Source organism: Mustela nigripes, chromosome X, assembly GCF_022355385.1.
Source record: "Mustela nigripes isolate SB6536 chromosome X, MUSNIG.SB6536, whole genome shotgun sequence".
Taxonomy (NCBI): domain Eukaryota; kingdom Metazoa; phylum Chordata; class Mammalia; order Carnivora; family Mustelidae; genus Mustela; species Mustela nigripes.
In genome coordinates this window covers 116,197,540-116,222,428 of record NC_081575.1, presented here as the reverse complement: position 1 = coordinate 116,222,428, position 24,889 = coordinate 116,197,540, and the positions used below count along the sequence as shown (strand labels likewise).

At 42.0% G+C, this 24,889-nt stretch overlaps 1 non-coding gene across 1 annotated transcript; it reads left to right on the top strand.

Annotated features, from left to right (window-relative positions):
* Positions 1-15,443: 15,443 nt before the first annotated feature.
* LOC132007973 (U4atac minor spliceosomal RNA) lies at positions 15,444-15,569 on the top strand. The gene has a single exon (XR_009401519.1). It is a non-coding gene; the product is annotated as a U4atac minor spliceosomal RNA (small nuclear RNA).
* Positions 15,570-24,889: the final 9,320 nt, after the last annotated feature.

Below are 24,889 nucleotides of genomic sequence, written 5' to 3'. Positions count from 1 at the left end.
ATCCATAGGGTGTCTATTCAAACCAGCTAACACGATCATGTATGTTCTGCCTGTGTTCTGCTTTCCCCTTAGACTGCTATACATCATAGTATCCACTTCAGGTACTGCTACTTACACTTTCATGTGTTTCCATGTTGCTACACTACATGTGCTCTAGGCAACTATATTTTTTTCGCTTTATCTCTCAAAAAGCAAGTTTCATAGGGTTTTCATATAGTAGACCTTTTTTTAAAGGTATTAATTGAATAAACTGAATTAGCTAATTAACACTTACAATGTACAGTTAGAAGGATCTGAGGAAGTTTCTTGTGATATGGAGAATGTGGAGAGTAAGAAAGGAGGAATCGTCTTCTGACTGGTATTACCCTATAGACCAGGAATAGAAAATAAATTTTCGGTCAAAGGCCACAATGAAAAACAACTTTCTCAAAAAGCAACTTCTTGGGTCACCTGGGTGGCTCAGTCAGTTGAGCGTGTCTGCCTTCCACTCAGCTCATGATCTCACAGTCCTGGGATCGAGCCCCGCATCGAGCTCCCTGCTCAGCGGGGAGCCTGCTTCTCCCCTCCCCTCTGCTGCTCCCCCTGCTTGTTCTCTCTCTCCCTCTCAAATAAATAAAATCTTAAAAAAAAAAAAAAAAGCAACTTCTCAGGGTGCCTGGCTGACTCAGTTGGAAGAGCATGTAACTCTTCTTCTTTTTCTTCTTAAGATTTACTTGTTTACTTTAGAGAGGGAGAGAGAGAGAGAGAAGGAGAGAGAGAGAGAGAGAGAGAGACACAAGTGGAAGGAGCAGCACAGGGAGAGAATCCCAAGCAGAATCCCCAATGAGTGCAGAGCCTGAGGCTGGACTCGATACCATCACCCTGAGATTGTGACCTGAGCTGCAATCAAGAGTCAGATGCTCAAAAGGCTGAACCATCCAAGCGCCCCAGAACATGCACCTCTTCATCTCAGTGTCATGAATTTAAGCCCCATGTTGGGTGTAGAGATTACTAAAATAAGCAAACAAACTTTAAAAAGTAACTTCCCATGCCATTTTGCTAGAAGCAGCAAAACTGATCGCATTGAAAACTCATGCTTGTTTTTAAATGGGACTGTTTCCCATGACTATCAGATTTTAAAAGTCAAACATGGCATGGTTGGCCCTTAAGACATTCCAATGTATAATGCATGGAAAACAGACAATGAATTGTGAAAGAGCTACTTATGATCACCTCACCCATTAGCTTATTGGGAAATGTATTTTATTACAGATAATAGTTCTCAAAACCCAAAGTTATCTTGGTCAAATCATTAATAGCTACCTAACAAATATCTGAACCAACTGTTCTTTCCGGCATGTCATCTACTTTTATGATTGCTCCCCACATTTCGTTATCTCCTACAAAGCAGGGTATAATTTCTAAATGTATAAATGATACAAAGTCAGTACTTTTTTATCAAGATGAATAGGAAAAGAATGTCATATGCTGATTTACAAACTCTTGGTGTTCTTGCAAGTGTCAACATTTATATCTCAGCTTTTGAATGTAGGCAAAAACATTCATTTTGTTTTAAAAATTGTGGATTTTTAAGATCTAGGATTAATCTAGAATTCCCTCGAACAAAACTTCAAAATTTAAACGTACTATCATTAAATGTTTTTGTTTGGGGTTCATGGGTGGGTCAGTCAGTTAAGCATCAGACTCTTGATTCCGGCTCACATCATGACCTCAGGGCTGTGAGACTGAGCCCCGTTTCTGGCTCTGCAGTGGAGCCGCCCTGGTGTTCTCTCTCCTTCTGCCCTGGCCACCCTCACACGTCCATGTTTTCTCTCTGTCTCTCAGAGGGGGAAAAGGTTGCTGTTTTCCTATTAAATGTGAAATTTTAAAATTAGCTCATTTTGCATGATCTGAACTTTAATCTGATATTAAATATTTCTGCTTTGCTGCAATCTATGAAAGCATGTTGTCTGTTTTTGAAATTTCAACATAAACCCAGGATGATTGTGAATAATGACTTCAAAAAATAAATTTTCTATCACAAAAGGCTTTTACCTGTTTTATTATCAAATGTGAAATTACAGAAGTAGCCCCAGTATGTGAACTTTTAATAAACTTTAAAAAGAAATGTATCTTCTTTATAATATTGAAAAACAATTGCTCTATGCCTCTTGATTTTTTTTTTCTTTTCTGTAACTCATGAGTGTTTTGATTCCAAATGAGTTTTGCTTTGTTTTTGAGAGAGAGAGTGCAGGCATGAGAGGGGTAGGGGTGGTAGGGGTGGTAGGGGTTGTAGGGGTTGTGGGGAGGAGCAGAGGGAGAGAGAGAATTTTAAGCAGGCTCCATAACCAGTGCAGAGCCCTACTCTGGGCTGGATCGCACAACCTAGAGATCATGACCTGAGCTGAAATCAAGAGTCAAAGTCTTAACTGACTGAACCACCCAGGCGCCCCCCAAATGAGTTTTCTATAGGATATTCTCTATCAATGATTATTTTGGAACCTATAAATAAAATGGTTTTTTCTCTGTTCTTTTTTTAAAGATTTTATTTATTTATCTGAGAGAGAGAGAGCATGAGTGGAGAAAGGTCAGCAGGAGAAGACTCCCTGCCAAGCAGGGAGCCTGATGTGGGTCTCGATCCCAGGACTCCAGGATCAGGACCTGAGCCGAAGGCAGTCGCTTAACCAACTGAGCCACCCAGGCGCCCTCTCTGTTCATTCTGTAGGTAAAAATATTTGAAACCATTTGTCTGTGTGAGCCATGTATGTGTGTTCTTCACGCACTGACATTTTGAAATTCTGTTTAAAGGTATCTTCATATTTTTTAAAAAATCAGATGAAACAAGGGCCTGCTTAAAGAAATCCTCTTGCTTCCACTAGTGGATACTCTGCAACTATAAATCCCAGAGTCAGGAAGTTCACTATGTTCCAATGGGGGAAGATGCTCAGGTCACACTTGGATTGAAAAATGCAAGGCACGTTAACAGTACATATAGAACAGTACTTTTTGTGAAGAAAAGGTGAGAAATAAGAATAAACATTCATGGAAGTAAAACTTCTCAAGGCATAGTGTTTAATGTATTTTGCTTTTTGAACCAAGTTAATCTATGAGCTATTCAAATATAATGAAATAAAATAAGATCTATTCGAAATTAAATGAAACATGGGGCACCTGCCTGGCTCAGTCAGTAGAGCATGTGGTCATGAGTTCAAGCCCCATGTCGGGTCTGGAGCCTACTTAAAAAAAAAAAAATCAGGGGTGCCTAGGTGGCTGAGGTGGTTAAGCATCTGACTTCAGTTTAGGTCGTGATCCCAGGTCCTGGGATGGAGCCCCACATGGGCCCTGCACTCAGCAGGGAGTCAGCTTGTCCCGCTCCCTCTGCCTCTCCCCCCACTTGTGTGTGCTCTCTCTCTCTCTCTCTCAAATAAATAAATAAATAAAATCTTTCTTTAAAAAATCAAGTGAAACTGTGTTCTGATTTGGCTAAAAGAAGATAAGATGACAACTGAAACAGGAGCTAAAGCTACTATTCAAATTTCTTTGTTTACAATTCAGTGCTTTTTAGTATATTCACAAATTGTGCAACCGTCACACTAATTCCAGAAATTCTTCATTACCCCCTGGAGTAACCCTGTGCATTAGCAGTCACTCCCCATTCCTTCAGTTCATTATTTGTTTTAATCATAAAGCATTCAAGCAAAACATAAATTCCAAGCAAAAAATGATTTTTAAACAGCACTTGTTACAATAGCACTTGTGAACAACATCCACAATGTGATTTCTAGCAGACTTCAGTCTACTATTAAACTCAATATCTACTTCTACTTCCATACTCCTAGTTTTTCTTCTCTATTATTATTATTCTTATTCTTCTTTTTTTATTCTTATTATTTTTATTATTATTACTATTATTATTTTGATCCCCCTTCAGGTGCTGCAGAAGCACCATGCCCACATTCACACACTGTCGCCAGACCTGCTCACTCCCACTGAGCCTTCGCCACTAAGCTCTTCTCTACTGTCTTCTGCTAATGACATACTGGGGAATTTGCACATTTGTTGTAATAAACACCTAAAACCCTGCAGTCTATTGGATTTCGCTGTTTACATTTTAATTAGAATGTCAAAGTGAATTTCCAAAAAAAAAAAAGAAAGAAAAAGAAAAACATGGGAGAGAAAAAGGAAAGAAGAGAAAAAGAATGACCCCCTACTCCTGTTGAGGAGTGGCCACGGCCCACATCTCCAGCAAGAGCAATCACAGTATTCCCTTACCTGGGTCTGGGACCGCCCATACAGTGAGTTGCCCACAGAGCATTCCCCCCAAAGCTCATAGGGTTCCCCACATCTGACCCTCTGGCCTCTTCACAGTGTTCCCTGTCCCACCTAAACCACTTCCTCTCATCCTCTAAGACCCAACTCAAATGACAGCTCTCCAGTGCCCACTTTGGTAGAAACATGCCACCATCACAGATGCAACCCTTCTTGAGGGATTCCAGAGCCTCACAGAATTTATTAGCTATCTCTTTCTAAGGTCCTGATGTTCAGGAGCAGTGTTGGGCTTTGCCCCGAGGTTGATAAGTTTTTATTTTATGTCGTTGCTCTAGATAATAGGGAAGAATGACTAGGCACCTAGGGATGTAGGATAAAACAATTATGGCTGCCTATCTTTTATGAACCACAGGGAGTGTTTGCAAGTCTGAAAAGCAAGTGGAGAATGCCGCCAAAAAACTGTCCAATGGTTCACACACAGTCCGAAGGAGTGCCCAAAGGTTTTCACTGGTCAAACAGAATGTAATTCCACAGAGGTGGCATTGTTTTAAGTCAGCCTAAAGAAAGCAGGTATAAAATAGCAGACTGTAAATAATGATGCCCATAGCTTTGCCTACTTTCTGATTAGTTTTCCAGTAGTTTTTTTTACAACATTATTTACTAGTTTTGTTTTTTAATAAAATTCAAGTACAGTTTAAAATTGTTTTCTAGGGACACCTGGGTGGCTCAGTCCGTTGGGTGGCTGCCTTCAGTTCAGGTCATGATCCCAGGGTCCTAGGATCGAGGTCCGCACGGGGCTCCCTGCTCAGTGGGGAGTCTGCTTCTCCCTCTGCCTGCTCTGCCTGCGGCTCCCCCTGCTTGTGCCCTCTGTCCCTGACAAATAAATAAATAAATAAATAAATAAAAACTTTTTTTTAAAATTGATTTTTTATACTTCTTCATAATTCAGATGAAGACAAATTAACTACACTGTGGTGATATTTTATGAAAGGTGTAACTTTTCAGTCAGGGTCCAGTCAGGAAAAGGAAACTCTCGCCAGGTATTTTAACAGAGAATGTGACCTAAGGAATTGGTTTAAAAACATGAGAGGGTGCCTGGGTGGCTCAGTGGGTTAAGCCTCTGCTTTTAGCTCAGGTCATGATCTCAGGGTCATCGGATCAAGCCCCAAATCTGGCTCTTTGCTCAGCAGAGAGCCTGCTTCCCTGCCTCTCTGCCTACTTGTGATCTCTCTCTCTCTCTGTCAAATAAATAAATAAAATATTTTTTAAAAAATAAACAAACAGAAGTGAGAGCACCGCCCGGAGCGGAGGAAGTAGCGGTGCGTGGGGTTAGCAGGGTGGGGCCCGTGGAGGAGCTGCAGCAGAGTAGAACGCAGGCCCCTGAACAGCGGGCCCTGAGGGGCTGATGCTGCTGTCTCTGAGCCAGTGCACGGAGGATGGTTCTGGGAATACGAAAAAAAAAAAAAAAATGAAAAGAGAAACCAAAAGCAACCCTGTAACTTGAAACAACTGCCACTGCCATGGCCAGGGTTAACACTGACACGAACAAGAAACAGTGAAGAGCAGCCCCTTTCGTCTCCCACAGCCTCCCTCTCGCCGCCCCCCCCAGCCGTGCCTGACCACAACCGGGAGCCGGGGAGCCGGTCTGCAGACTCTCGGTGCCAACATCTGAGAGAAGAGTACAGGAGACCGGGTTTGGGCTGAGAGACAAGAGCTTGATGATCAGCTTATTTGTTAACTTAGTACTGCCCAGGTTCATATTTAAGAAAACCAATGTATGTAAATTAAAACTCTGAAACCTATCAACTTTTACAATTATAAGTCACATAGTTCGCGTGTTAATGTCCTGGATTCATGATTTCATGGTTCCTGTCAATTAGTTGTCAGTAAGGGATGTCTTAAAATTTCTAAATCCAATTCGGAGATAGGGTCGATATTAACGAGATGTGTATGCAGCGAAAACACATTTCAAAGTCAGCATCTCTGGCCTCTACCCACACGATGCCCTTAGTACCCCCAGGCCCAAGTTGGGGCAACTAAAAAAATGTCTCCAGACTTTGCCAAATGTCCCAAGGGCCAAAATCACTCTGGTAGAGAACCACTGGTCTATCACCACGTGAGTGATGTATTAGTTAAATGTAGATAATAATGAAGAGAACTGAGAAACGAGCCCCTCATTCTTACTATCCCTAACTGGAACCGCCTCTCTGCTAACGCAACATGAAATTTGTAACTGGGTTTCAAAATCCTGTCAGCTTCATTATGGGGGGGGGGGGTAAATGTTTCTCATCTTTGAGGAGACCATTCCCATATTTGGGCCAGAGTCTTTTCATCTATGCTTGTAACTGAAGGGGGAAGATTCCTGAATCTGAACGTGCCTTGCTGCATTCCCAAGTACGAAGCTCAAACTACTGAGCTCTGGTTTTTAGCTGCTCCATACTATTTATCTTGGGCTTTTGTGGTTGAAGCCAGAGTTCTAAGATGTCTGAGTTGTGAAAGCTTTCAAACTGGATTTTTTTTTTTTTATAAAAAAGAAAGGTGAAAGTAGAAAATAGTTTCTCTCAATAATCAGTTTTTGGACTCATTAGTAAAGAACATTAAATCAAAATACTAAAGATTTAAGAAGTATTTCTCTATTTAGATAAATGCCTTAGAATATTTGAAATACCTGTAGCTAATATGTGAAATGTTTCTCTCTTTTTCATATGCCTTCAAGCGAAAACCCAACAAAAATAAATTTAGCACAAAGAAAATGAAGGGTTCCAAAGCACATTTGGTTAGGTGAATTGATAACTAATTTTGCTTAAACTTCCTTAAATATGTAAAGAGGATCGTTTATCCCACCAAAGCTATCCCACACAATTATCTAATTCTATACAATTAATGGAGCTAATATTAAATCATAAATAGTTCAATCAAAAGTGTGTCTCTAGGGTGCCTGGGTGGCTCAGTGGGTTAGGCCGCTGCCTTCGGCTCAGGTCATGATCTCAGGGTTCTGGGATCGAGTCCTGCATCGGGCTCTCTGCTCGGCAGGGAGCCTGCTTCCTCCTCTCTCTCTGCCTGCCTCTCTGCCTGCTTGTGATCTCTCTCTGTCAAATAAATAAATAAAAAATCTTAAAAAAAAAAAAGTGTGTCTCTATTCACTGATGATGTTAAAATATTCTGTTCAAGGGGACGTGGTGTCTTCCTCTTATCTTTCCTCCCTTCCTCTCTTTATCGTGCATAATATATGCTAAGTGTGAAAAACTTATTAAAGAGCTTACAAAATAACCAAAATAAAGCAGCTAATCTCAAAATCCAGACAATATTTTAAGGTATGTCATTTATTACAGTGTGTTTTCTCTACCAATTTTTGTCAATGTATTCATTTGTCAAAAAAGCATAGGTATGACTTGAGATCATGCTTTTAAATTTTATAGTTATATCTTTTGTTGAACATAATATCATGCACATGTTCTCCTAAGGCCAAATATTCTTCAGAAAGATCAAGTATTCATGGGGTGCCTGGGTGGTACTGTCAGTTGAGTGCACAGCTCTTGGTGAAGATTCATTATCTCAGGGTCCTGGGACTGAGCCCTGCATGGGCTCTGTGCTCAGCATGGAGTTTGCTTGGGGTTCTCTATCCCTCTCCCTCTCTAGCTCATGCTCTCTGTCTCTCTCTTAAATAAATAATCTTTTGAAAAATTAAATAAAATTTCTCAACTTGTTCATGTTGGCATATTATGCTTACTTATGTTTATACTTTTCTCCTAAAAGTATTAGCACTCAAAGAATTAAGCTTATTTGATGATATATTGTTTCCAGGATTTTTTTAAAGCAGTTTTGGTGGATTTTTTGAGACAGAGAAAGAGTGTGTGTGAGTGGGGGTGCGGGAGAGAAAGAATCTGAAGCAGGCTCCACACGCAGCATGGAGCCTGATAACGGGGTTCAATTTCACAGTCCTGAGATCATGACCTGAGGCAAAATCAAGAGTTGGATGCTTAACTGACTGAGCCACCCAGGCGCCCCTAAGTGTGTCTATGATTTTTAAATCAAGCTCTAAATTTATTATTTTAAAAAGCCGCTATTTTCTATGTCTTAGAGTCTCACCTTTATTTTCTGCATCAAAAACATAACGGAGATCAGGGAATTTGTAAATCACTCCTGCTGTGTATCACTGATGCAAATCTCTCCTGCTTATGGAACGCAGTTATCACAGTGCTTGGCACACAGTCTGATTTTAATGAAAGTCAGTATTATTCTAAGATTTCTTGCGTTTTTTCTATGTGAAACTTCAGCTTTGAGAATAAAGCAAATTTCATAAAAGGAGAATGTAAATATGAATTATTTTCACATGAGTTACTACTATAGGTCAGGGTATCTCAAGCCCGCATAACTGAAATTTAGAACCGGATAGTTCTCTATTGGGTATTGACCTACACATTACAGAATGTTTAGCAGCATCCCTCATCTCTACCTACTAAATGCCAGCGGCACTCCCCTACTCCCAACAGTTGTCACAACCAAACATGTTCCCTGACACTGTCAACCACCCCCTGACAGGCAAAACTGCCCAAGGTCGAAAAACTCTAGATCCAAACCAAAGATATTCCTTTCTGAAGACCTTCTGTCACCATGAGTGTTGTATCCGAAAATGTACATATAAGGTGAGGTTGCCTTTTCTTCTGAGAAGTCTCTTAGGCTTCCTCATGTCCTTGAGATCTCAAAATGTGAATGGTGCCAGAACCAGTCACCAAAGACGTTGGAGCCAATAGGATTGAACAAAGAGGCACATAACGAAGATATTTGGCTGAAAGTCAATGAATGCATTTGGAAACTAAAACATCCTTTCATTCTCATCCAAAAACCAGGACAGCACCACATGATGCTGGAGTGATGAATGAAAAGAGAACACCCGGGGCGCCTGGGTGGCTCAGTGGATGGGGCCTCTGCCTTCGGCTCAGGTCATGATCTCAGGGTCCTGGGATGGAGTCCCTAGTTGGGCTCTCTGCTCCACGGGGAGCCGGCTTCCCCCTCTCTCTTTGCCTGCCATTCTGCCTACTTGTGATCTCTCTCCGTCTGTCTGTCAAAGTGAATAAATACAATCTTAAAAAAATAAAAAGAGGGACTCCTGGGGGGTTCAGTGGGTGGGGCCTCTGCCTTCGGCTCTGGTCATGATCTCCAGGTCCTGGGATCAAGCCCGCATTGGGCAATCCACTCAGCAGGGAGCCTGCTTCCCACTCTCTCTGCCTGCCTCTCTGCCTACTTGTGATCTCTGTCAAATAAATAAATAAAATCTTTAAAAAAAAATACCCATGAAGATAAAATGTCCGCTGTCTCCTCCATCTCCTTAATCTTCTCCTTAGCTGTGCAATATAAAGACTGTGAGCTACTTCACTATTAGTAGCAATATAAGGGCCAAAAAAAATAGTTTTAAATTATTAATATAACTAATGTATCTGGAATTCATTCAAACTTTTTGCTTTCCTTCCTTTATACACCTTAAAGGTATATTCAGTAGTGAATCAACTGCTGTGTGAATATAATGAAAAAAAAGCCAACCGTGCCTTTTGAGTGAACTGGCTAGGGTGGTGGTAGCTGCTGTAACAAACCACTCAAATTGAATGGCTACACTGAACAGGTTAAAAGTTTAGTTCTCACTCATTTAACAGGCCAACTTGGATATTTTTGGTCACTGGGCAGGCAGTTTTCCTCTACAGGGATCTGCCATTCCCCAAGGCCTTGCGTCACGAGAATAAGGAAGGCACCAGCCGGCCCAGACCCACCTGAGCTGACAAACTCAACTCAATCCACATTTCACTGGTGACAACTAATGGCATGGTCACATCAGAAGCAAGGGCAGCTGGCAAACATAGTGTTGGGCAGGGAAGCTGCCTTTCGGTGGTCACGCCTCATGCTAGAAGGGGAGCACAACTATTGGTGGACATCCAGCATTCTGCCATAATGAATACACTGCTTTAACTCAAAGCAGGTTGGGGTGGGGGAGACCTAGTAATTGAATTTTGTCCCCCCAAAGATATGACGAAGTTCTAGCCCCAGAGCCTCTGAACATAGCTTATTTAGAAGTAATGTCATTACTGATACAGTGAATTAAAATGAGGTCATACTAGAGTAGGGTGGGCCCTTAATCCAGCATGGCTGGCCTCATATGGAAAGAGGAGAGATACAGAAAGAAGGCAGCTATGTGACCACAGAGGCAGAGACTAGAGTCTAGAGTAATACTTCTACAAGCCAAGGCACACCAAGGAATTCTGGCAACACCAGAAGCTAGCAGAGCCAAGGAAGGGTCCTTCCCTAGAATCTTCAGAGGGAGGGTGGCCCTGTAGATACCTTAATTTCAGACTTCTCACCTTTAAAACTTTGTAGTATAAAAAAGTCATGCGAGAACTCCCTGGGCCCACAAGCTGTCTACCTTTGCCTCTGAAGTTCTCTCTGCTTTGTATTTGCTGAAGGAAGCATGGCTGATGGTGGAAGAAAGCGGAGGGGAGCCGGTCGGAGAAGAAGAGCCTTTCGGTCATGATTTCATGGGCCTCACCCAACCTCTCTCCGAGAAGAAGTCCCATCTCGGTGCATGTCCTTCTCCATCTCTGTTCCTTGAACTTCTTGAAAATGTATTATCCTCTGTATTTAGCCTCGGGATTCTAAGAAAGCCTCCTTTGGAAAGGGAAGAGTTACTATAAGAGGCAATAAACAATATTAGAACAGGAACTATTCATCCCTGCAGGGCCCCCAGACTGCTTCCAGGACCTGCTTCTCTTTCTGTCTCCCCATGGTTTCTATGGCACCTCCCTCACGGCCCCTCTACCTCCTTCCAGATGAGATTGGGCACTTTCAGGGGGGTATGGCCGTCGACACCTCTGCCTCCTTCCAAATGCTCCATTTTTCTCCATGTCCTGACCAGCCCATGCTCACCGTATCCCCCACCCTCAACCCAGATTTCACTCAGAGCTAGTCTCATCGGCTTAGCTAGTTCCCACTGTCCTTTGAGGCAAAGCCTTTGCACCAGGTCATCTCAGGGAAGTCTCCAAACTGTGGAGACTCTGCTTTGCTCTCAGGCTCCCCCTGAGCTAAGAACAGGCCATCACTGTTTCTCCTTCAGGGTGCTGTGTATGGGCTGCGCCCAACTAGAAAGGAATTCTGCACCTTGCTGGTTGATACATCTGACATGCCTGACACAGACCCAATATATGCTCTGTTAGTCTGTCCTACGTCTTAATTGCTTATTCCTGATGCACATTTTTTATAGTCTACCAGCCCTGAGCATTCAGCATCATGCGGGCTTGGTTGGTATCTTTTTTTTTTTTTAAGATTATTTATTTATTTCAGAGATCACAAGTAGGCAGAGAGAGGAAGGGAAGCAGGCTCCCCTCTGAGCAGAGGGCCAGACGCAGGGCTCGATCACTAGAATCTTGGAATCATGACCTGAGCCGAAGGCAGAGGCTTTAACCCACTCAGCCACCCAGGCGCCCCCCTGATGCACATTTTTTAACACTTTTGAACTGGCACAGTTGCTCAGCATGAGTAAAGGCGTGGAAGCAGAGCCTGGAACTTCCATGGGCTAGCTTGGAGGCCACGTGATGGGAGCAATATGGCTCATACTAATAGCTAACTCTTACACAGAACTTTCTAGGAAGCAGGCAGTCTTCTAAACACCTCACATACATTAACTCATTTAATGTTAACAACCCCCTGAGGTGGATGCCATTAGTAGCTAAGGACACTGAGGCAAAGAGAGATCAAACAGTATGCCCATCCTGCCCATAAGTTTGATCCCCTGCCCACAAAGTAGGCCACAAAGTTCTTGCTCCTCACTGGGCCTTGTAATTTGGACAATAGGCCACCCTTCTCATCAGGCCTAGAGAAAAGAAATCTCCCTAAATCGGGATATGTATATCTGTTGTCCTCAGACCACCTGCATCAGAAATATATGTAGTACTGGTTTCTTGGGGATTTTGTTGTTGTTGTTGTTTTTAAAGCAGGCTCTTCAAATTGTCAAGGCAGACTCACTAACAGAATGGCTTGGGGGTAAAGGATGGCTTTTAGCAAGTATTCTAGATTATTCTTTGTACATTATAGTTTGTGACCACTGCCTTAGGTCAAGCATATATAACTTACTTCTGGGGTGTCCCCACTCCCCCAAAAGCTAAGATTTGGGTCTCAGCCTGTTTTCCCAAAGAGACTATTCAAAGTTTGACATGATTTAGCTGATCTATAAATACAGACTGTTCACAAGGTTCATCTTTTTTTAAAATATTGTATTTACTTATCTGACAGAGCATAAACGGGAGCAGCAGAGGAAGGAAAAGCAAGCTCTCTGCTGAGCGGGGAGCCCGACACTGGGCTTGATCCCAGGATGCTGGGATCATGACCTGAGCTGAAGGCAGATGCTCAACCAACTGAGGCACCCAAGGGCCCCAAGTTTCATCTTTCTAAATTACGCTTAAGCTATCTCTATATGTGAATGTTGAGGAACGTTTGACCCATCATTGGGCTCGCCATCTGGTGGTCACAGTAAGGAGTGGCATGTTTTCCCGAGAAGAAAATGACAGGCGAATTTGTAAAACTGGGGGATTTTTTTTTTTTTTTAATTTTTTTAGGAGAGCTGACACATAACGCTACATTAGTGTCAGGTGTACAACATAGTGATTCAACTTCTCTCTCTGTTACACTGTGCTACCATCGGTCACCATACAGCGCTATGACAGTACTAGTCACTAAACTAGTACCAGTCACTAGACAATACTAGTCACTAGTCACATAGGGATATGCTGTGCCTTCTATTAAAACTGGAGGAGTTTGAAGTATTTACTTGATATCTTAAGGACTGAAAATCACAGTCCTTTTTTATTTCATATGCTTGGAGCTTTCCTTTCTATCAGTGGAGAATTTTGACACACAGCTGTGGGGTATACTTTCACTTTCAAACAGAAATGATTTCAATTAGATGATCTAGCCCAGCAAACTTTTCCTGTAAAGGGTAAGATAATAAATATTTTAGGTTTTGTGGGCCATATGGTCTGTGTTGCAATTACTCAACTCTGCTGCTGTAGGATGAGAGCAGTCACAGACTATATGTACACAAATGGGCATGGTATGTTCCAATAAATCTTTGTTTATGGACAATGAAATTTGAATTTCATGTCATTCTCACATCATGAAATATTATTTGTATTTTTTCTTTAAGATTTTATTTTTTTGTCAGAGAGAGAGACAGCAAGCACAAGCAGGGGAGTGGCCGGCAGAGGGAGAAGCAGGCTCCCTGCTGAGCAAGGAGCCCAATGTGAGACTCGATCCCAGGACTCCAGGATTGTGACCTAACCCAAAGGCAAAGGCTTCACTGACTGAGCCCCCAGGCATCTCTATTTGTATGTTTTTCAACCATTTAACAATGCCACAACCATTCTTAGCTCACAGGCCTTGTGAAAACAGGCAGCAGGCAGGATTTGGCCGACTGACCATGCTCTGGTCTAGCCCACAAACTGTCCCATTCCTGGCCTTCCTTCAGGAGGACTGTGAAGGAGATCCAGTGCCTCGCGTGCTGGGTGTCTTTTGTTTCTGTCTCCACACAGTAGAGAAAAGCGGGGCAGTGAGACTAACGTTCCCTCTTGAAACCTCAAACCCTGTAAAGCCCCAACAAAGACAACCATGAAAAAAGCAAGTCATGGGCTGAGTAATGGATCCCTACAGGAGATCATTCTTTCTAAAGATGAGCTCACAGACAGACTTTACAAAGCATGTGAGGAAATCAAATACCATGAGCAGTAACAAGGAGCGATGAATCTGATTTGATCATTAAAATAAAGGATTCAGTAAATGAGCTCAACAGTAGACACAGCTGACCAGAGAGTTGTGAACTAGAAGAGAGATGTAAAGAGAAGACCAAATTACATTGCAGAAGGGCAAAGACGGACACAATCGCTCAACAGGGGCTAAGGAGCGGCCGACACGGTGAGCTCTAACATGCAGTCCACAGAAGCAGAGCCGGGAGGATGGAGAGGAGAGGCGGCGATAACTGCGGGGATAAAGGCAGACAGAGAGCCAGGAAATATATTTTTTTTAAAGATTGTATTTATTTCATCGAGATCACAAGTAGGCAGAGAGGCAGGCAGAGAGAAAGAGGAGAAAGCAGGCTCCCCACTGAGCAGAGCCCGATGCGGGACTTGATCCCAGGACCCTGAGACCATGACCTGAGCCGAAGGCAGGGGCTTTAACCCACTGAGCCACCCAGGCACCCCTCCAGGAAATCTTGTAGGCATGTGTAAATTTAATTTTTGTGTAGTGGGGGGACTTGCAAACATGGACTTTGGAACCAGACAGATTTGGGGTTGATCATGGTTCTGTGGTCAGTCAGAGATCTTGAACAAATAGCTTAAGCCTTGATTTTCTCATCTGTCGATCTACCTTCCCCAGGAAGACTGTGACAGCTAGACAGGGGAGACTTAAAGCAGAGACTGGTTTGTTTGTTTTTTAAGCAGTTACCATTACTATAACTGGGAAGCACAGGAAAGATCTCAGCTATAGTGTGGAATTGATTTGGGAGCTAAGGTGGCACCTTGGATGACCTCACTTCAGTTCTTGAGGTGGTCTTCTTCTCTTCCACAATATTCCTATACAGATCATTTTTGTTTTAACTTCTCTCTCATTGCAGAGGCCGGGGGGGGGGGGGGGGCTGTGTATCTTGTGTTCTTTTTACTTTCCCTGTCATCTCACACAGAATCCGCATCACGGCCAGCTTCCTTGGTGAAAACTGCCCCTGTGTCATTATGGAGGTATTCCATTTGGATCGTCCAACAACACTAGGATATCTGGCATTTCATATGTGCATAGAGTTCTTTTTATTTGTTATCTTTCTGTCTTGAAGTTAGAGTCTCCTGTGACCTCTAAGAAATGAGAAGCCCATGTCACTTAGCCATCCCTGAGACAGCAATTAAAAACAAAAATAGATGTCTTTGAACACCAAGTGGTTTCACACTCTTAAGGGACTTTCCTATTTATTTTCTTTTCATGGAGCTTAGGATAATAACCACTCTTGTCTTGTTCTCGTGGATTTCAGCCAAAAAGAGATGCTTCATTCACAGGGAGGAGCTTGCTGCCCTCACTGTGCCATTGCTCTTAGATTAGCACCTCTACTTTGATCCTGCATGTCCACACCTATCTCAATGCCAATGTTCTCTATACATTGAGATTACTATTGAACCATCCTTTTCTTGGGGTTGCGCTACTGTCCAATGAGCGCCCAGTGAGGGCAGTACTGCTAATGCCTGAACAACACGCCCGCATCAACTAGAGCTTTGCATTATCTTGGTGCAATTTTTGGAAAAAAACATTCAGAGTATTATTTTGCAAAAAAGAAAAAATAAACTTAAATTTTCATAAAAGGATAATTAGAAAACAATATCTGTGCCATGAGACCCAGTTTTAGCTGAGAATGGGAACATCTGTTTGGGTAAAAAAAATACCTGTAAAAACTTTTGCTCGTTACTGAAAATCAAACCAATCGAACGAGTGTTGGTAGAATCGATGACTTTGGTAGACTTGGCGACAATCCTCCCTGGCTTCACTTTACCTCGTACAGAGTTAAAACTGGAGAAGACCACGGAGGAAAAAAAAAACAAAACTGGAGAAGACCTGAAAATCCTACCATCTTTATTCCAGGAGAGGCCCAGAGAAATAAACTGAGCAGTGCCTCCCATCACATCCCCTCTGAGCTTCTGCTACTTTTCCTCTGTTCCTGTCTTCTTCTAGAAAGACAGCATATTTACATATACCATTAGTGAAGGGTATGATTTGGGATGACAAAATACTAATTTAGTCTCATTTCCCCCTCTGACAGCTGTAACTTTGGAGTCCACTGAAATGAGGTGGATTCTGATAGCAAGTACATTAGCTTCCCATGACTGCCATCACAAATTACCGCAAATTCAGTGACATAACACAAATTTATCATACAGACGTGGAGCTCAGAAGTCCAAAATGGGGTCAGCAGGACTTCTCTCCTTCTTTCTAGAGGCTCTAGGGGAGAATTTGTTTGCCTCTGCTCAGAGTTCCTTGACTTGTGGCCCTGCCTTACTCTGATCAGCTTCCCTCCTTCTACCTCCTTTTCTGCTTCTGATCCTCCTGCCTCCATCTTTGAAAGACTCTTGTGGAGCACCTGGGTGCCTCAGTCAGTTGAGCATCCGAGTCTTGGTTTCCAATCAGGTTATGATCTCAGGGTCGTGGGATCGAACCCTGCATCTGGCTCTGCACTCAGCAGGGAGTCTTCCTGAAATTCTCTCTCCCTCTACTCCCAACCCACCCATGGACATGCTCTCTCTCTCCCTCAAATAAATAAATTAAAAAAAAAATACTTGTGACAACACTAGAGCCACCCAGATCATCCAAGATGATCTGTCCCAAGAGCCTTAACATAATGACACTCACCAAGTATGATCTGCTATGCAAGGAACCACATTGACAGGTTCCAGGGATTAGGAGGCAGACATCTTTGGGGAGCCATTATTCCGCCCAGCACAGCAGTACTGGGTGTACCTGTCAGTGATGACACGGCTTCCATTAATGTCTTGGTGTTTAAGTAAAACGTTTTTACCATCTAACTTATTCAAGTCTATGTCTTCTTGCCATCATTATTAACATCATTTCCTTGAGGGTAGAGACTCTTCCTTAGGCACCTTTGTGTCCTCTAATGTCAGAATTTCACACATGGTAGTTGCTTGGTAATACTGATGCACCAAATTTGATTTTATCTCAGAGTATACTACGTTAGAGGATGATCCAGGTATAGGTCCCTGATATTTTCCTCCATAAAACATATGCATCATCTTCAAAATTTTATTTTATTTAAATTCAGCCAATTAACATATAGTACATTATTAGTTCCAAAGGTAGAGTTTAGTGATCCATCAGTTTCATATAATATCCAATGCTCATTACATCAAGTGCCCTCCCTAATGCCCATCACCCAGTTACCCCAGGCCCCCAGCCTCCTCCTCCTCAGGAACCTGCAGTTTGTTCCCCATAGTTAAGAGTCTCTTATGGTTTGTCTCCCTCTCTCATTCCGTCTGATTTTACTTTTCCCTCCTTTACCCTATGATCCTGTTTTGTTTCCTAAATTCTACATATGAATGAAATCACATGACAAATGTCTTTCCCTGACTGAACTAGAGGGTATTATGCTAAGCAAAATAAGTCAACTTCCAAAAACTTTATAAGGGTAAGGGATAATAGCACATTTACAAAAGTACTATTTGTAGATAAAGAATATGGCATAAAATACTTAATCTTCCAAGAAATTTTAATCTTCCTTATTAAGCTGCCTGAAATCTATAGTTCTTTTTCATTCTTGTGTATTTTCTCTATATTCTATATTTACTTTGAATAGTTGGCTCTAAATCATGAGTCAATCCCTTATATGTGGAAAGTTAACTGTTGCCTTCACATAATGAAACTTCTATGATGCTTTATGGTGATGATGATGTATCACTGAAACGTAATGTGAACTGAGCAGCTTCTATTTGTGATGTTTCCACGTTATCCATGTTACTCATTACCCCTTTAAGCATCTGCAGGTAAATAAAGCCTCAAAAGTAAGTAAAGCCTTACAGGTAATTGAAAAAGGCCCCAAAGCATATGCAAAACAGATTTCTGAACAAACCACTGGTATTTAGAAAGCCAATGAGGAACTGTCATTATACTTGGGACACCACAATCTCACTTCTACTGTTTTGATAAAACTACACGCAGCAGTTACAAGACAGACTAGCCCCTAAATAAGCAGTTACAAGACAGACTAGCACCTAGAGGAGCGACTGGCTGCTCAATGTTAGAAACTCACGCTGACCATCTATCTCCTTTGAGAACCCTTTCTGGTATGTTAAATATATATAAAATGTCCTCCCCTTTGTGTACAGAAATGCTCTTACTGACCCCTGTCACCAAGGGATCAGATGAGGGTAAGTGGTGGCACTGATTGACCACTGTCTTCTTGCTCCTTCCGATTTGCGAACAAAGATACGGATTTTTCAGTCATGAGCTAGGATCTACAGGTAAGGACTGAAAAAAAAAAAAAGTATACCTGGCCCTACCTGATACCAAATACAGACCTTTAAATTCAATAACACCCTCACAAACTATAAAATAGAATATGAACACAGGGCGCCTAGGTGGCTCAGTGGGTTAAAGCCTCTGCCTTCGGCTCAGGTCATGATCCCAGGGTCCTGGGATCGAGCCCCGCATAGGGCTCTCTGCTCAGCAGGGAGCCTGTTTCCTCCTCTCTCTCTGCCTGCCTATCTACTTGTGATCTCTGTCTGTCAAATAAATAAATAAAATCTTTTAAAAAAATAGAATATGAACAAAGAGATGAAAATGTGCTCAAATTCCTCTGTTCGTGTATGCAGCGTGTGCACGTGTATGTTGACATGCACACACACATGTCACAAATCAATTTAAAAACTGAATTGATTAATTTACAGAGTTCTACCAATTAATCTTTTTAAACGATCCAACTAAGAATGTTGGCAATGGTGCTGAAACACAATACCATCTGTGAGAATATTTGTGCATATAAGTGAGCTTAGTAGCAGAGTCCTGCTCAAGCTGCTTCAGGGGTCTCCGGCTCTGGCATGACATTATTCAACATAACTCGTGAATTTCCTGATGAACCCTTTCATTTTAGGAGACCAGACCAGGTTCCTGGGCTGTATATTACAATCTCCTGAGTGGAATTAGCCAGAGATCAGTAAGTGCCATTTTGACAGCCAAGGACCCGTCACAGGTACATTTTGCTTTCCATTAAATTAGAGGGAATTCTAAATGACTCATGGCCCTGCCTTCCTACAAACAAGGCTCAATTTTGAGGACAATGCAAACTAACACAGCTTTTACTGCTACTAATCTCAGCCAGATTTCTTTTCTCCTTGGGATTCTTTAATTTCTGACCTGCGTTCCATTCTGGTTCATCTTCCATATAAACTAATAAATGGAGTCAGCTAAGTTGCTTAAGAAGAAACTTTGAGGGGCTCCTGGGTGGCTCTGTCAGTTAAGCTTCTGCCTTCGGCTCAGGTCATGATCCCGGGGTCCTGGGATCGAGCCCCAAGTCGGGGTCCCTGCTCAGTGGGGACTCTGCTTCTCCTTCTCCCCCTGCTCCTTTCCCCCTTGTCCTCTCTCTCAAATAAAAAAAAAGAAAATCTTTAGGGGCGCCTGGGTGGCTCATGGGTTAAGCCTCTGCCTTCGGCCCAGGTCATGATCCCAGGGTCCTGGGATCGAGCCCCACGTCGGGCTCTCTCCTTGGTGGGGAGCCTGCTTCTCTCTCTCTCTCTTTACCTGCCTCTCTGCCTACTTGTGACCTCTTTCTCTCTGTCAAATAAACAGGTAAAATCTTAAAAAAAAAAATCTTTAAAAGAAAAAAGAATCTTTAAAGAATTTAAATTTAAATTTAAAGAATTAAAGAATTTAAAAATTCTTTAAATTTAAATTTAAAGAATTTTTTTTTAATCTGTAAAAGAAAAAAAAAAAAAGGAGGCTTGAATAGAAAGTTTGTGCCCTAATACAAGGCTAAACTTCTGAAGAGAGTAGCAATTGTGAAATGACAAAGAAGTAGGGTGGACAGCAGGACCTAGGCCTCTCCAGAAGCCCTGAAACTATACCATGTACACCACAACTTCCTAGAATGTAGTTATCAAAAGCTAGGCTGTTTTTATTTTTAATGTACTTCTAGGAAAATCCAGTAAGAAGTATTACTTTCTTCTCTGACTTTCAGGGAGAAAAGGAAGATCAGCAATTTCATACATTTTTTAAAGTTTTGGAATTCTTTCCTTATTTCAACTACCATCCCTCATTCTCTCACTGGACCTTTTTTCTCTAAAAGAAAATGCTGTCTGAAAAGTGACTAGCTGGCATATGCAGACTCAAACATCTGGGTGCCAGACTGGAACAGATGTTTTTTATGGATCCTGTTCTATAGCCAGCTCCAGGCCAATTCATTTGAAGTGAATTGAGCAGAAGACTTGTGAGGAAAGGGGATTGAGGAGGACACAAAAGTTCACAGCAGAGGTTAAAAGTCTTGGTCCTCTGTTTTTGTTTTCTGCTCAAATTTCTGTTGTTCTCCTGCCTCCCCTCCTTGCTCCTGTTTCTAGTTTTAGAGCACCACATTACAGCTTAGTGATAATGAACACTTCATTCTACAAATGATCGGTACTTTTTTAGACAAGTGTTTTCTATAGAACATTCTTACCTTATGAAGTTTTCCCTCCTGTTCACACTTCAGGGTACAATGATTTAGAACAGGGTTTCTCAAATTTGGCAGTGTTGACATCTGGGGCTGCCAACTCTGTTCATGGGCTGGCCTATGCACTGGAGGACATTCAGCAGCATCCCTGGCCTCTTCCCATTAGATGCCAGTCACACCGCCCACCTCCAAGATGGGACCACCAAAAATGTCTCCAGACATCACCAAATATCCCCTGGCGGGGGGGGGGGGGCAAAAAATTGATCCCAGTTGAGAACCTTTTTTTTTTTTTTAAAGATTTTATTTATTGAGGAGAGAGAGAAAGAGAGAGAACAAGTGGGGAGAGAGGCAGAGGGAGGGGTCCCAATGTGAGGCTCCATCCCAGGACCCTGGGATCATGACCTGAGCCGAAGGCAGACACTTAACCTACTGAGCCACCCAGGCACCCTGAGAACTGATGCTTTAAAGGAATATGTATTCCTTTGAATTCCTTTAAATATATATAAATGTATACTTAAAGTCTTGTGCTGCATCTGGATATTTTTATTCTTTTTTTTTAAAGATTTTATTTATTTATTTGACAGAGAGAGAGATCATAAATAGGCAGAGAGACAGAGAGAGAGAGAGATGAGGAGAAGCAGGCTCCCTCCTGAGCAGAGAGCCCAATGCGGGACTCGATCCCAGGCCCCTGGGATCATGACCTGAGCTGAAGGTAGAGGCATAACCCACTGAGCCACCCAGGCGCCCCTGGATATTTTTATTCTTAAATCAGAACTAGTTTCATACCATTTTTAGTGTCCTTAACAGTCTTTCTAGCCTAACGAACACACGGCCCTTCTAATGTGAAGAGACTGTCACACAAAGTGTACATCCCCACTGATCTGGGCGCCCGTGTATGGGAGAACTGTGGTCCTCGTTGCCATCTCTCCCAGAGGATCAGCCTTGCACACCAACCTAGGTCACAGTCACAACAGTAACATCTGGACCTCTTCCCCTGCTCTCTGAATGTAACCCCATCTTCTATCTATTTTCCATTCTGTCTCATTCTAAACTTTTTGTTTTGTTCTTTAGCCAGTTTCTCCTTTTTCCCAGGGTTCCATCAAGAATCCCTGCTGTCTTGGGTTTAAGCAGCCCATTAGATGGAACAGTATCAAAGGCTTTCTGAAAATTGAGATTATCCATGTTGTATGCATTACTGTTTTCCAATGTGTCTGTAAGCTGCTCCAAAGTATACAAAAGAGCCAGTGAAGTTAGATAGATAACATCTTTCTACATAAAACCTCCTCACTCGGTCTTAAGGCCAAAACACCCATCCGAAAGGAGAAAGATGCTTGTCGAATATGTTTTGAATGCGGTCCAAACATTTGGATGCTTGGCATCATGTCGACAGCCATCTGGAAGGCTGATAAAATTTTTCTTCTAGATAGTTTGGTGGGATGTAGCCAGAACTTCTGAGTCTTCTTGGAATACTAGCAACTGTGGCTGGTTCCGAGTTAACTAACAATTACTGAGCCCTTACCAAATATCACACATACAATAACTATTCCATTCTCATGAACATCCTATAAGGTATGTCCTTTTGTTCCTGTTCAACAAATAAGAGAAACAGGCCTCAAAAGGCTGAGATCACAAAATAGGTGGCAGACTCGAATTTGAACTTGGGTATTCCTCTACAACACAAAGGAAAAGCACAGAGTCCCATGCCCAATATACAAGTTTGAATTCTCATTAAGTAACTCTTTGCCATCGCTACTCAAAATGTGATCCCTGGAGCAACAATGTCAGCAACATCTATGAACTTCTTAGAAATGCAGAATCAGGGGCTCTACTGCAGACCTACAGAATCGGAACCCGCAACTCAGCAAGATCCCCAGCTCATTTCCACATACAATAAATCTTCAGGAAGTACTGCTCTTCAGCTCTCTGAGCATAGAGAGGCAGTCAGCTGGTTGGTCCCTAAGGTATGCCCCTTGGTAACAGCAGGGGCACTAGCTACTCAGTCTCTTCCTGTTGCCCCCTGCCTACGTTCCTGCACAAGGGTACTCTTATATCCTCCTGGACATAGCATTCTTCCTCTCACATTCTGGGCTAGAAAAGAGCGAGAGGTTTCAACTCTTTCCACAAGAGGTTTCAACTCTTTCCTCCAAGGTTCTAATGGCAGGCTTGTTTCTTCCACCTCTTTCAATAATGCTCTAGTCACTTGCAATAAGATGCAGTTTTAAGGCAACAGAAGAGGGTTGGTCTGCAAGTATGTCATGTTTTCTTCTTTTCTTTTCAACTTCATTTTATTTCTTCTTATTTTTTTAGTACTACCTATACCTAACGTGTGGCTCCAACTCACAACCCTGAGATCAAGAGTCATACGCTCTTCAAACTGACCCAGACAGGCACTTCCATTTTTTTTTTTAACTTTATAAAACTTTATAAAATGTATCCTATTAAGATGGGCTTGGATACTGTATTTTCTGGACCTGTGATACCAGCAGTGGTTAAGACCAGTAAATTTGTTAAATTCCTGGACCTACACTGTTGCTGCCTTCTCTGTGGTACAGCACGTATTTGTTTCCTGTTGTTACTGTAACAAATTACCAAACACTTAGTGGCTTGAAATAAGGCAAATGGGGGCACCTGGGGTGGCTCAGTCGTTAAGCGTCTGCCTTCAGCTCAGGTCATGATCCCAGGGTCCTAGGATGGAGCCCTGCATCAGGCTCCCTGCTCAGCAGGAGGCCTGCTTCTCCCTCTCCCACTCCCCCTGCTTGTGTTCCCTCTCTTGCTGTGTTTCTCTCTGTCAAATAAATAAATAAAATCTTTAAAAGAAAAAAAAAGAAAGAAGACAATGTATTCTCTTACAATTCTGGAAGTCAAAAGTCCTAAACGAATTTTAAGGGGCTAAAATCAAAGACCCTTCGGCAATTTTTTTGGTAGGCTCCAGGGGAGAACCCATTTCCTTGCTTCTACCAGCTTCTAGAGGCCATCCGTATTCCTCCGCTGGCCCCTTTCTCCATCTTCAAAGTGCTCTGCTTCTTGCCTCTCTTATAAGGATCCTTAGGATAACACTGGGTGCATCCATTCTGGTGTGCCCAAATCTGGAGGTCAAGGAAAGGATCTGACTGGACACTTGGGAGTACTGAAGACACAGAAAGCCAGTGAAGCAGTACTGGGTGACAGAACATGGCATAAGGCAATGACCCTTACTCCTCTTGGAGAATCTAATGGACCCTACACATCTTTGAGAAAAATTAAAATTAATATACTACTTCACATGCAATTGCAGGGGTTTAAGGGCTTTAAAAGGATTCCTGAACATTAGGTTAGGAACCCCTGGGGTATAGTCATCTAGCATAATTATTCAGTTGGATCCTTTCTTCACACCTCTCACCAAAACACATTCTGATGGATCAAAGATTTGATCATCACAAAAGAAAACAGGAAAGAGTTTTTAAATTACTATCAAGGTGATAAAGGTCTTTCTAAACATAAGACAAAAATCTCCAACCCGTGAAAGAAAAGACTAATAAATTCAATCACATAGGAAGATAAGTGTGTATCCTATGTGGAAATTAAACCATAAGCAAAATCACAAGGCAAATGACAAAATGTCAATATTTGCAACTCACATCAAAGACAAAGAGCTAATTTTCTCAGTATTAAATACATTTTTAACTTGATAAAACTTAATTAAATAGATATAAAAAGTTCACAGAAATTGATTAAAAAGCATTTTAATATCTGAAAAGATACTCAGTTTCATAATAAAGAAATGCATTTTCAAATATTAAATTGTAAAATATCAAGAAGACAGAATACAGTCTCGGTGAAGGTACAGACAGAATATCATACAGATACCGCTACCGGCAATCCAGTATCTACGACCTCTAGCTCAAGGCTTATCAAAGGGAAACATGCACCCAAATCACTTGCAGATCTTATGAAAATGCATATTATGGTTCAGGGCCTTAAGGATTAGGTCTGAGATTTGTATTTCTAACCAGCTCCCAGGTAAGGGCAACACTGCTGGTCCACAGATCACACTCTGTTATAAAACCTAGTGATTTGGTAACACTGAAAATTTTTCTCTTAAACCAACAATACAACCTCCAGGAATTTATCCTACTTACTTTCCCACATATGTAGGAAAGGTGCGTGCACACAGAAATGCCTTGTGAAACTGGGTATAATCACAAAAAACAGCAAACAACATAAATGTCATTCTAAGTGTGCTAGCACAGAACTTTCCCCACTCTTTCTTTGTTCCTACTTTGCATCTGCTGGGTGTGAAGAAACTAAACACTGCACTTCCCAGACTCTCGTGCAGCTAGGATCTGGGACATGATTTAGATATGATCAATGAGCTGTTTTTATGTGAAACTGAAAATCAAAATGAGACATCTTCCTGACACTGTGGAGTCTGGAAAGGGA